Genomic DNA, 12,928 nt, shown 5'->3' on the forward strand with positions numbered 1-12,928 from the left:
GTCTACCAAAAGTGACCTCTTTAGTTAGCCATATTAGTTAGTAAAACGGGCCCCCAGATGCTTAAGGCCGCCGCTGGGTTTAATTTTCAAAAAACACCATATTTTTGTTGTACTGCACAGCTCTCTCTCACTGCTGCAGATCCTCTTTTCACCTGGTTTCTGTTTTTATTTACAGAGTGAGACCTCTTTTCATCTTCTTCTTCTGTACTATCTTTGATTGCACTCGCACATGCTCAGTAGCTCAGATGTAGAGCATGTCAGCTAGCTAACTCTAGAGACAGTAAAAGAAAGGCTGTTTCTCCAACTTTGGTCAGTTCCAAGGCAGGATTAGCTGGGAGACTTCTTCTAAACGAAGGTGCACATGGAAGTAGTTCTTTTGGAGATTATGGTGAACTTGTGTGTGTTGTAGCAGTGCTTTGCTATTGAGAACGAGGTAGCATGCTAGCGTTAGCATTAACGTTCGCATGCTAGCGCTACGAGCTAACAGTTAGCCAGCTCGTTTCGGCTTGTGACAACTCACCCGGAGACTGAAGGCAGGACACATTCAGAAACCGTATCTCACTCAGAACACCAGGGATGGATTATTTTCAAAGTTTTTTATGCGTGTGGAAGCACCAGAGACACAAAATAACCCCAAATCCCAGAAAGTGTTTTTTTCATAATATGGTCACTTTAACCATGTTTTATTTGTACATACGAACACATATTATTTGTACATACCATCACCCCTCCCCCTCCCCAGCCCAACCCACAACAAAATCTCTCTCCCAACATCTGCTGTATTACAAGAGCCACAAAACCAAAAAGCAAACCACTCGACAGAATCACATGCACAGAACAATGGCCCCTCTAGCAAAGTTACGATATGCATTAATACAAAAATAAATAAGAATTGCACCTTTGCTATCCCTCCTCCAAGAAATGCCTCCTTTTATGGTCTTGCTGTTTTTATTATGTGTTTTAATTTTATGATTCATTCATAATCCAGCAATGAGGCACCTTCCCGCAGAGTTTTCTGCTGTGAAACAATGAGAAAAGAGTCTCTTTTATTCCTCTGATTACTGCTTTGTCCCATGCCTTCTTTCTTCATTCAGTCTCTAGGTCGCCCCACCACTGCTGCACTGCATATTCTACCTTTCAAGAACAGGTGTTTTTATGTTATTTTTATCCTTCAGATGCTCAACAAAGGACATGATGATTGGTCCTCCAGTCCATCTCCGTCGTTTCTCATCCTGCGGGAGGTTTTTCAGCCTCAGCTTGCATCAAAATTGACGTGGAACATCTCTTTCTTTAAGTGCTCAGTGTAGGAAACACACACACAGACATTACGAGTACAATGATGTTTTTGTGCAGCAGGAAACTTCAACTTTCTCTCCATAGGTTGTATGAAGTCGGTCCAAAGATAATATGTTCCTTATTTGATGTTGCCTGCCTGCATGAACATCATCCTTATTATTTTTTGGGATTGGATTCTTTCGATTGATTGATAGTCTCTCCCTTTGTGAGTGACTCTCTGTCTGTGCCAATCTTCTGAATTAGGAAGCAAAAATGACATCAAAGCTCTCGGTAAAACATTTTCCTCTGCAGCCTCAACAAGACGGACGAGAAAAAGGAAATGGAAGAACAAAGAAGCGAGCAACAACTCCTAACTCTTATAAGAACATCTCGTGTTTTGATGAGGTTTATAGTAATTCAACGCGGTCTCACGGCAGTTTGTGAAATGGTCATGTTATTTTTAATCTATTGACTCGTATACGCGGACAAGTCCATCTCGTTTTTTTCGTGGCGCTCCGCACGTAATGGGAAGCATCTGTACGGAGGTTGGGTTTAGGAAAAGAAGAACTGGGAAATTAAATACCACACGCGGGAGACAGCTACTGTCTCTGGGGGACCCGCGACTAGGGCTGGGCGATATATCGATATTATATCGATATATCGTGAGATGAGACTAGATATCGTCTTAGATTTTGGATATCGTAATATCGTGATATGACATAAGTGTCTTTTCCTGGTTGTAAAGGCTGCATTACAGTAAAGTGATGTCATTTTCTGAACTTATCAGACGGTTGTAACTGTTCTATTATTCACATTTTCGCCCACTTAGTCATTATATCCACATTACTGATGATTATTTATCAAAAATCTAAGTGTGAAGATATTTTGTTAAAGCACCAACTGTCAACCCTAGAATATCGCCACAATATCGATATCGAGGTATTTGGTCAAGAATATCGTGATGTCTCCACATTGCCCAGCCCTACCAACGACATATATACAATATTTGCTGGGCTGGGCGATATATCGATATGAAAAATATATCGATATATTTTTAAATGAGATATGGAATTAGACCATATCGCATATATCAATATAGTTCAAATGTGATCCTTGGTCCAAGCAAGCTGCTGACTCCTTTTGGATTGGCATCTTTTATTTTATAGGCTTTTTATTTAAGATATTTTTTTTATTTAAATGTGCACCTTATGGAGCTTTGATTTAAAAAAAGGTACTCCTGTTGTTATACAGTATTTATGTTTACATTATATTGTTATTTGAACAGCTGAGCATTTAATCATGAACCAGGTGAAGAAACCTGTTTATTATTTATTCATTTGATTGTGCAGCTGTTCACTGAAATAGCCGGTTTCTACGAAACTACTTGTGACATGTCATATTTGGCTTTGACTTTGACTGAACATTTGCTCTCACTTTGCGGAAAAAAATATCGGGATATATATCGTATATCGATATTCAGCCAAAATATATCGGGATATGACTTTTGGTCCATATCGCCCAGCCCTACCCGTGACAACAACGGGACGGTTGTGTTTAGGAAAAGAAGAACGCGGAAATGAAGCGCAACATGGGGGCCACGATCCCTGGTCTCTGGGGTGAAAGTCCTGTGTTGTTTGACCCATCCACCCACCCTGACCAACTTCCCTACGTGGATTTTTAGGATTTTCAGATTTTCATACTACTCGCTACCGTAGTCGTGCTGCGATCACGAAAGATGCTTCCCGTTAAAATACAGTAGATTAAAATTCGTGCTCACCACCAAAAAAAAAAAAACACATAAACTTGCCCGTGGACCCGAATCATTAGATTAAACGTGACCATTTCACAAATTGATTTGTGGTAAAAGCTTTATCATTGATTTAGATTCAGACGGTATTAAAACAGAGAGGAACCAAACTTACTTTCTAGCTATAGTATAGATCAGTGTTTCTCAAATGGGGGTACGTGTCCCCCTAGGGGTACTTTCGAAGACTGTAGGGTGTACGTGAGATATTTAACAAAATGTTTAATAGTTACATGGCAGTTGTCCAGAACATTGTTCCTCTTTATGTAGACTTCTTTTCCTACCAAAATGTGACATTTGTGTCTCCTTCTTTGGACCCATTCTTGCCTTCCTTCCTTCTACAATTTCTCTAAGAGACGTTTCTCACTTTTTTATTATGTTATGTCACTGTTTTTGAAGTTTTTGATACTATTTTCGACCTATTCTTGCCTTAGGCTACTTCCTTCCTTCTTTTTCCAAGAATGTTGTTTAGTAAATCTATCTCTGACAGCACTGTACTTTTCCTCTTTATATAGACCTCTTTTCTACCAAAAATGATAAGCACTGGTCAGGGGGCACTTAGCTTAATGAAACAATTCAAAAGGGCTACATTAATGAAAAAAGTTTAAGAAACACTTGTATAGATGACTAAACTCCCTCTGTTACCACAGTTACCGTGACAGCCAAACAGGATCTTTTCCACCAGGATTAGTCATGCTGAAGCTAGACATCACTCTCTTTCCCTGTCCACTTCTAATTCATATAAACAAAAATGTAAAGAAAATCAGTTACAAAAAAGGGGTCTGGAGTGCTCAGAAGTTCAAACAAATCATGAAGGTGCTCTTTGAAAAAGGCAACACAAAAGTTCACAACGTAAGAAAGGTCCAAAGCACTCTTCTTGCAAAAAGCCTTCAAAGCTGTTTGTGCCGCTACACGCAGCTCTGTTTTTAATTTACTAACAATTTCAATATGAAATTCCCATCTGAAGAAATGCTTTTTAAATTTTCGTGAGAAGAATGCCTTGGACCTTTCTTCCTTTTATGTAAACCTCTTGAAGAAAAAAATCTGCACATCCAAACAATCTTTCAGTGCAGGTACGTAGGACAAAAACAAAGACTTGAAGAAAGAGAAAATCCCACAAACTGCTCTTGCTGCAGCATCAGTATTTATTACATCTATTAAGAAAACTAAAGTTTCGGTCCCTCTGGACCTTCGTCAAGAGTATTTCTTTTCATGTAAAACAAATCATTTGAGTTTGTTACAGCTCAGAGGTTTCATTTTGTTTTTCAACCGAGAGCAGTCAGACGATTTATCCAAATTATCTAAACCAGTGGTTCTCAAAGTGGGGCCCTTGGGGCCGAATTTCCAGCAGAAATTGGAATGATTATTTTCACCACAACTCCATCCATAAGTAACGCAATGGATGAGAATGTATGACAAGTTTGAAGGGCTGCCCGCTCTTACCTAGCCTGGGAAAACCCTGACGAACTTCCAGCAAATTTGAGATTTGCTCTGCAAGTCCTTCTGGCCAACAGCCCATTCAAACCCATTTCCATTTTTTTTCCAAATCGAGGCACCAATCACAACCGTTGAGGCGGGCTTTACACAATGACGATAGCGCAGCGACGGCAAGCAGCTCTTTGTTTACATTCAACATGACGGACACCGAAGCGCACCAGCCCGTTGATGCCGCTGTCGCTGCTACGTCGCCCGGATCGTTGGTCTGATCGGTTGAAGGACTATCCAGTTGAGGCATTTGAGCAGCATCTGTTGGTGACACCCCTTTGGAAATGGCTGGAAATGAAGCTTGCCCAGACCCACTCTCCGTTACAACTCAGAGTGGGTCTGGTGTCAACCAGGCTAGCTCTTACCCTGATTTTCCACTAAGCGCGTCTGTGCTGCGTTCCGGTTTTGTTCCGTCCTCCGCCACGCGCCTTAACTCACCGGGAGCGTTTTTCAGAAGCGGAGCTGCCCCGACTCGCACATTTTATTGTCTCAACAAGTACTTTACAGAACAATCACATGTTTATTAACCTAGTATCTACCTTCCACTCTAAGCACTCCTGTAATTGTGAATATGAATACGAAAAACTTTTTTCGTTCGGTTTCACCAAGAATACAAGAGAGACATTACAAACAGTAAATAGCCAAGACGGCAAAACGGACAAAACAGACAATAAATTTCATAAAAAGTGACTTTACAAAGGTTACATTTACAAAAGTAAATAAATAGATAAATATAGCCTACTAAAAATGCTTGCTGTGCATAAAACATACAACACGGAATTCATCTGCTTGTACGGCAGTACAGAAAATCGGCAAACTTACCCTTAAGCTACTAGCTAACGCTAACGCGGTAGCTACCAAGCTTGGTCGGCAGAACACTGAACAAGACATTTTTAGGTGACCGAAATGCTCCAATTAACTTTGCTGAAGTGAAAACATACAGTGAGAAGGTAAAAGTTTAAGAAGAAAAAAAACACCCAAAAACAAGTTGAGGTTTATTTTAACGTCCACAGTGCCATGGTTAGCATTGCTAAGCCTCTGTCCTGATTGACAGCTCGCAGTGCCCTTAAAGTTGGACTGGGGATCTGGTGGAGACTTCTTCCAAACCATTTTTTTATTCAATAGAGTTAGTGAAGGACTGACAAATTACAACATCTCAGGGATAAATGTAATTTAACGAGCTGAAAAGGTATTTTTTTGGTTAGACATTTTGTGTTTTGTTCTCTTGTCCCTTCTTAAAACCTATTCTATTATCCCATATTGGAACAAATTAAATCCTCATTCAGGCTTTGTTTGATACGGTTTGTCATGTTCCGGCCAATAAGTAGCTCACGAAAAGCAAAAATTTTAATTGGACACTCTGAAACACTCACCTGATAGTTAAGCGAGGATTTCATGGATTTAGCTGACGCACACGTCAACATAATTGGTTAGATAAGGTTCTGCTTAGATCTGCAGCTTCACTGACACTCACAATTATTTTCATAACTCACCACATGAGAACACTGTGAAGCTTCAACACAAGTATACATAAAGCTGAATGCAGGTTAGTTTACATATTCATAGTCTGGTCTTCAAACAGAGTGGACACAATAACACCACAAACAAGGCTGACGAAAAAGCACGTGATATTTAAGTTTTCATTTTTAAAAAATGTATGTTTGATGGTGTCTCTTATTTTTAAACGTGAGGTGTCTTGGATCCTTCAGTCTGTGTTTACTTGGTGGGTAGTATTTAGTAAGAAGTATTTTAAAATAATCAACAAGTCTTCCAAACCATACAAGGATTTAAGTTGTTTATTCCTGCCCTCTAATACGACCCGCAGAAGCGTTTCCGTCCTCATATCTTAACCAGAGAAAGGTTGCGGTTTTAATAACGTTAACACTGGAAACAACTGTAGTTAGGTTAGGTTTAGGCACAAAAAATACTTAGTTAAGTTTAGAATCATAGACAAACCCCCACCCTCGATCCTGAGGTCTTAGTAAACTATAGATCTATATCTAACCTTCCCTTTCTCTCCAAGATCCTTGAGAAAGTAGTTGCTAATCAGTTATGTGATTTTCTCCATAGCAACAGCTTATTTGAAGACTTTCAATTAGGATTTAGAAAGAATCATAGCACAGAGACGGCACTGGTGAAAATTACTAACGACGTTCTAACTGCTGCAGACAAAAGACTTGTCTCCATACTTGTTTTATTAGATCTTAGTGCTGCATTTGACACTATTGACCATACCATCCTGTTACAGAGATTAGAACACTTAGTCGGAATTAAAGGAATTGCACTAAGCTGGTTTAAGTCTTATTTTTCTGATCGATCTCAATTTGTTAATGTTAATGATAAATCCTCTAAGTACGCAAAGTTAAACATGGCGTTCCACAAGGCTCAGTGCTTGGACCAATTTTATTCTCCTTATATATGCTTCCTCTTGGTAATATCATTAGGAAACACTCAATAAACTATCACTGCTATGCGGACAACACCCAATTATACTTATCAATCAAACCAGACGAAACCAGTCAGTTAGCTAAACTTCAAGCATGTATTAAAGATATAAAATCCTGGATGACCTATAATTTTCTGATGTTAAACTGTAACAAAACTGAAGTTATTGTGCTGGGCCCTAAACACCTCCAAACCTCATTATCTAAAGACATAGCTACTCTGGATGGTATTGTCCTGGCCTCCAGCACTACTGTCAGAAATCTAGGAGTTATTTTTGATCAGGATATATCCTTTAACGCCCATCTAAAACAATCATCGAGAACAGCCTTTTTTCATCTTCGTAACATTGCCAAAATTAGGAATATCCTGTCTCAAAACGATGCTGAAAAACTAGTCCATGCATTCGTTACTTTCAGGCTGGACTATTGTAATTCCCTACTGTCAGGTTGCTCAAATAAGTCCCTTAAGACTTGCCAGCTGATCCAGAATGCTGCAGCACGTGTTCTGACGAGAACTAAGAAAAGAGATCATATTTCTCCTGTTTTAGCTTCTCTGCATTGGCTCCCTGTTGAATCCAGGATTGACCTTCTCCTGACCTACAAAGCCCTAAATGGTCAAGCACCATCCTATCTAGAACAGCTCTTAATACCTTATTGTCCCACTAGAGCACTGCGCTCCCAGAATGCAGAGTTACTGGTGGTACCTAGAGTCTCTAAAAGTAGACTGGGAGGAAGAGCCTTCAGCTATCAGGCTCCTATCCTGTGGAACCAGCTCCCAGTTTGGGTTAGGGGGGCAGACACCATCACCTCATTTAAGAGTAAACTGAAAACTCTCCTCTTTGATAAAGCTTATAGTTAAGAAGTGAGGAGTTGCAGCGTTTGCCTAACCCGGCCCACCTGCTTCTCATCGTAGTCATCAGATTTATCGATCATATAATCAATAATATAGTGTGAGTAGAGGGGGGCAGGCCAGTACAGCCTCTCATCAATGTTTTCATTTGTTTCCTTTTGTATGCATCCTGTCCCAGAACTGCTTGTTACTAACCTAGCTCTGGGGAGTTTACTCCCCGGAGTCCTTCAACGCCCGGCCGCGTCCTGCTGCGTCTGCTGCACCCCCCCGTGCTCTGCAGCGCCACGTTTCATCCCGCAACGTCCTGCTGTGACATGAACTACAACGACTACCTTTAAAGTCACTGTTCCACTATCTTTAATGCGACTATTATCGCCATCACATCCCCAACCGGCCCCGTCAGACACCGCCTACCAAGAGTCTGGGTCTGCCGAGATTTCTTCCTAAAAGGGAGTTTTTCCTTGCCACTGTCGCAATAGCCACTGCTAATGCTTGCTCTTGAGGGAATTACTGTAATTGTTGGGGCTTTGTAAATTATAGAGTGTGGTCTAGACCTACTCTATCTGTAAAGTGTCTCGAGATAACTCTGTTATGATTTGATACTATAAATAAAATTGAATTGAACACTGCTGTCAGACAAGCTTTCTGGAATAAATTTGGTAATGTTGGCACAGTTGGACTGACTCCTAACATCTTTCTGAATGGAACAAAGTATTCAAAGGGAATTATTCTGTCTGCAGGGAGCACAAGTGGACTACCAGACTTTGGAAGGATTTTGGAAATATGCATTGTATTGGCAAATCATTTGTTTGCTTCATTATTGAACCTTTTACAACTTACTATATGGAGCATCTGCAGAGTTACCATCTTGTGAGGAAAAATCCTACTGGATGTCAGTTGGTGAAACCAGATGATCTCAATGAGTACATTCCACTGGTGTCATACTTCATTCAGGGCTGCCTTTTGGTCACTCCAAAGACATTCTTGCTGAAATAAATCTGCTGTAAGTAATTATACACTCTTATGTAATTATACAAGTACTAGTAATTATACACTCTTATTAAGGCTGTGCGGTTTGGAAAAACGTCTATTCTATTGTCAATCGTTTTGACTGATGTTGCATTTAAGATGATTTGGGTTAAAGGGAATGAACTGCAGAATATGATTTTAGGTCAGGACATCTTTGAAACATGAAAATCTCTTCAGTGTAGAATGGTATTTTCACACATTGTCCTTATTAACTATTGCACCTTCTGTGATTACAACATTATAGTGGGATTGTGCTTTTTGTGGAACAATGGCTACTACATGGTGTGTGGATTTGGAGTTGGAACCACAGTGATTTTGATCTGAATGGATTTGCAGAAATAAATTGCATTCAAAATTTCAGGAAAATAAAAGCTACTTTTAACTACAACTGTTAGTGCCTCATAGCAACCGTTTTAATTCAGGTGACCCATCTCCCTGAGAGAGTGAAATAAGTAATGTAAAATTTGCAAGACATCCAATTTGACTGTTTTGACTTGGGTTGCATTGTAAAAAATCAGACCAGTGTTTGATTTAGGACAACAGAAAAGTGGCCAAATCAAAATCGAATAGATCCAGTTACATATTGTTCTCCCTTTTCAGATATAACTGGTCTACAATGCTGCTGCGTATCATCGTATCAGAAAATGACATCAGACGTCTTTCAATTAAAGACGTCCCATCTAGTGTTGAGCAGCTGTACCAGGTGTTTGCGAACAAAGCTTGGTCTGAGAGGTGGATCCATTTTGATTGTTTACAGCTGATGACATCTCAGATTCTACACTGGACACATGCAGCCTCCCTTGTCTTAGTAGTGGGGATTCTGTTGACTGGCCTGATCCCTTCCTGATTCCACAGTTATCACATGATGTTGAGCTCCAGCGGAAAGAAGCTAATTGTAGGTATGCTTAAAGGAGAATTCCGGCCAATTTTTACGTTAATCTTGATCGCTATAGCTACGCGAGTACTTTCGATAGAAAAAACCCTGACCCGAATCAGTGCAGGTAACACGGAGAAGCTGCAGCTACGTACTACAAGCGTCCCCTGAGCTAAAACGGCAGTGCTCGGGGCAAGTTTTAGAGTGCCTTTGTGCCTCTTAACAGACACAAAATGCAATTAATATGTCTGTGCCACAAGAACAGGGCCCTTACGTGTCAACAAGATGCGTTTTCAACTCAGACATTGTTTAAATTCACCTACCCTGGTCCCTGTCTCGATCCTAACAGTAGCTAGCTTGCCCTGCTAGCTGATAGCCGTTAGCTGCTAGCTGCCGTTTGGTGAGTGTATTCAGACAGGCTTCTGTGATAATCATCCCAAAAACAATCCACGGAGCGGTGGTGGTGTGGCTATGTCCTCCAGAGGACAGGTCATGTCATGTCTTGAAGTGTATTCCCCCTAAAAAAAAAAACAATAGTGCGGTAGTAGCTGTTAGCTGCTAGCTGCCCTCCGGTGAGTGTGTACAGCCAGATAGCTGTTAGCCGTTAGCTGCTAGCTGCCGTCCGGAGAGTGTATTCAGCCAGGCATCTGTGCTAATCATCCCAATAAAAATCCACGGAGCGCCCGGTGGGTTGGTGGATATCCTGCATAGGACAGATCATGCCTTTGCAGCAAAATGTTTAGATTATTTCCCCCTCAAAATAGGTAATTGAGCACTGTAGTGGTTATGACCATATCAGTGACTATGTAACTACATGTAAACGGGATGAACGATGTCTGTGGCTTGCACAGTAATAGCGTTACTGAAGCCTAGCTGTTGCATCGCGCGGTCTCCTGGGAATTCAGTTGTAGCAGAAAAAGGTAAACAGTAATTTGCAGATTGGAGCGTAGTGTGTGTGAAGAGTGAAAAGCGGAGTTGTTTATAACGGAAGAAGCTTGGAGTATGAAGAATATAGCAGATATGCAACACACGGAAGAGCCTTTTGCGTTTGATGGTCATCCTTATTTATTCGAACCAGAGTATACAGACGAAGAATTAGCCTCAAGAGTTGGAAAGAACGAGACTGACAGACAGAGGGGAAACAGGCAGATGAACTTGCTGCTCCAAGCACAAGCTAAAGGTAGCCTTCAGTAACTGGGGACATAGCCACACCACCGGGCGCCCGTGGATTTTTATTGGGATGATTATCACAGATGCCTGGCTGAATACACTCACCGGACGGCAGCTAGCAGCTAACGGCTAACAGCTATCTGGCTGTACACACTCACCGGAGGGCAGCTAGCAGCTAACAGCTACTACAGCACTATTGTTTTTTTTAGGGGGGAATACACTTCAAGACGTGACATGACCTGTCCTCTGGAGGACATAGCCACACCACCACCGCTCCGTGGATTGTTATTGGGATGATTATCACAGAAGCCTGTCTGAATACACTCACCAAACGGCAGCTAACGGCTATCAGCTAGCAGAGCAAGCTAGCTACTGGCAGGATCGACACAGGGACCAGGGTAGGTGAATTTAAACAATGTCTGAGTTGAAAACGCATCTTGTTGACACGTAAGGGCCCTGTTCTTGTGGCACAGACATATTAATTGCATATTGTGTCTGTTAAGAGGCACAAAGGCACTCTAAAACTTGCCCCGAGTACTGCCGTTTTAGCTCAGGGGACGCTTGTAGTACGTAGCTGCAGCTTCTCCGTGTTACCTGCACTGATTTGGGTCGGGTTTTTTTCTATCGAAAGTACTCGCGTAGCTATAGCGATCAAGATTAACGTAAAAATTGGCCGGAATTCTCCTTTAAGGAGGGATCTGTGATGGTGATTTCCAAAGGTTTAAAGACTGATATCCTTGACACACTGGCAGACTGTATGTCAAAGATAAGTGCTTATCCTGAGAGACATCACTAAGAGAATGTAGCCAATGCACTTGTGGAGAAGCATTCCAGTCTGAAGGTGCCAGGGTCTGGAAAGGGATGGTACTCCATGGTTTCACAGCCTGAGGTTTAAGCTTGGAAACTATCGTCAAAAGTTAAGTGCAGCAGGATGCCCAGAGGTGGTAATAAACAAAATAAAAGCAGGGGGTTCGAAAGGAAAATGTGTGAAGAAGTCAAAGAAGGGTGAGGTCCACTACTGTCCAAATCCACCTGAAGGGCAGAATGCTGAAAATATGGAAAAGCGCAAGATGATGGAGGCTGAAATGCTGAAAAGAGACCTGATGGTTGCTATATTTTCCCAGCGCAGAAAAGAGATGATTGGAGATCAGCCACTCATCACAGAAGTAATTTCCAGATGGCCAGCTCTGCTACATGACAGACAGGTAATCAGGCTGAGATTTTATGTCAGATACTGTACGGTTTTCTATTCAGAAATATGTTAGACTAATATTTTTGATCTGTGTCCTCAGATTAGGGCAGATTTCAAGAGATTTGTCACCACAGACCGTGTTGAAACTTTGCTCGATGGACTTGATGGCCTGGTCCCAAGACTGCTGGAGTTGTACAAAAGCAGCAACCAAGTCTGGAAAGAAGCAATCACTCAAGAACATTTTGGACTGCTTTCAGAAAGATGTAAGTGGAGGAGCAGATGACCATAAAATTAGACACAAATGAGAGGTGGAGGACTGCTGCTTTGCTTGGTCTGCTGCACTACATATCAGGGGAAGATCCATCAACTGTCATCAGGATGTGTAATGTATGAGACCATAATTATTTTCTCTAATGCAAAACTGTGGATGTCTATATGAGTGATTATTCTATTGTGCTACTGTTCTACCCCCAGGGTAGGTTTACAAGAAAAAAAGCTTTATGGAAAACCAGTGATTGGAATGGGTTGAGTTAGGTTTTCGTAGATGTGGTGGAGGGGGAGGAATATGTCTCAGTAATGGCATTTTAATAAAAAAAAAACCCAATGTTTTTTCAGGACCGCATTTGTAGGACCCTCGTTTTAGCTTGTCAAAGTGTCAGTCGCTAGGTAACCATGTTATATAAATGCGTTGACTAGAAATGTGGACCTAGGACTTTGGTGGCTCCTGAAAATGCAGCCTCCGGTGCTGCAGCTATTTAATAATCTAAGTGAGGTCTATGTACTTGTAGACAAAAACATTCACACA

Source organism: Perca flavescens, chromosome 6 (genome assembly GCF_004354835.1).
Source record: "Perca flavescens isolate YP-PL-M2 chromosome 6, PFLA_1.0, whole genome shotgun sequence".
In the NCBI taxonomy this organism is placed as follows: Eukaryota; Metazoa; Chordata; class Actinopteri; order Perciformes; family Percidae; genus Perca; species Perca flavescens.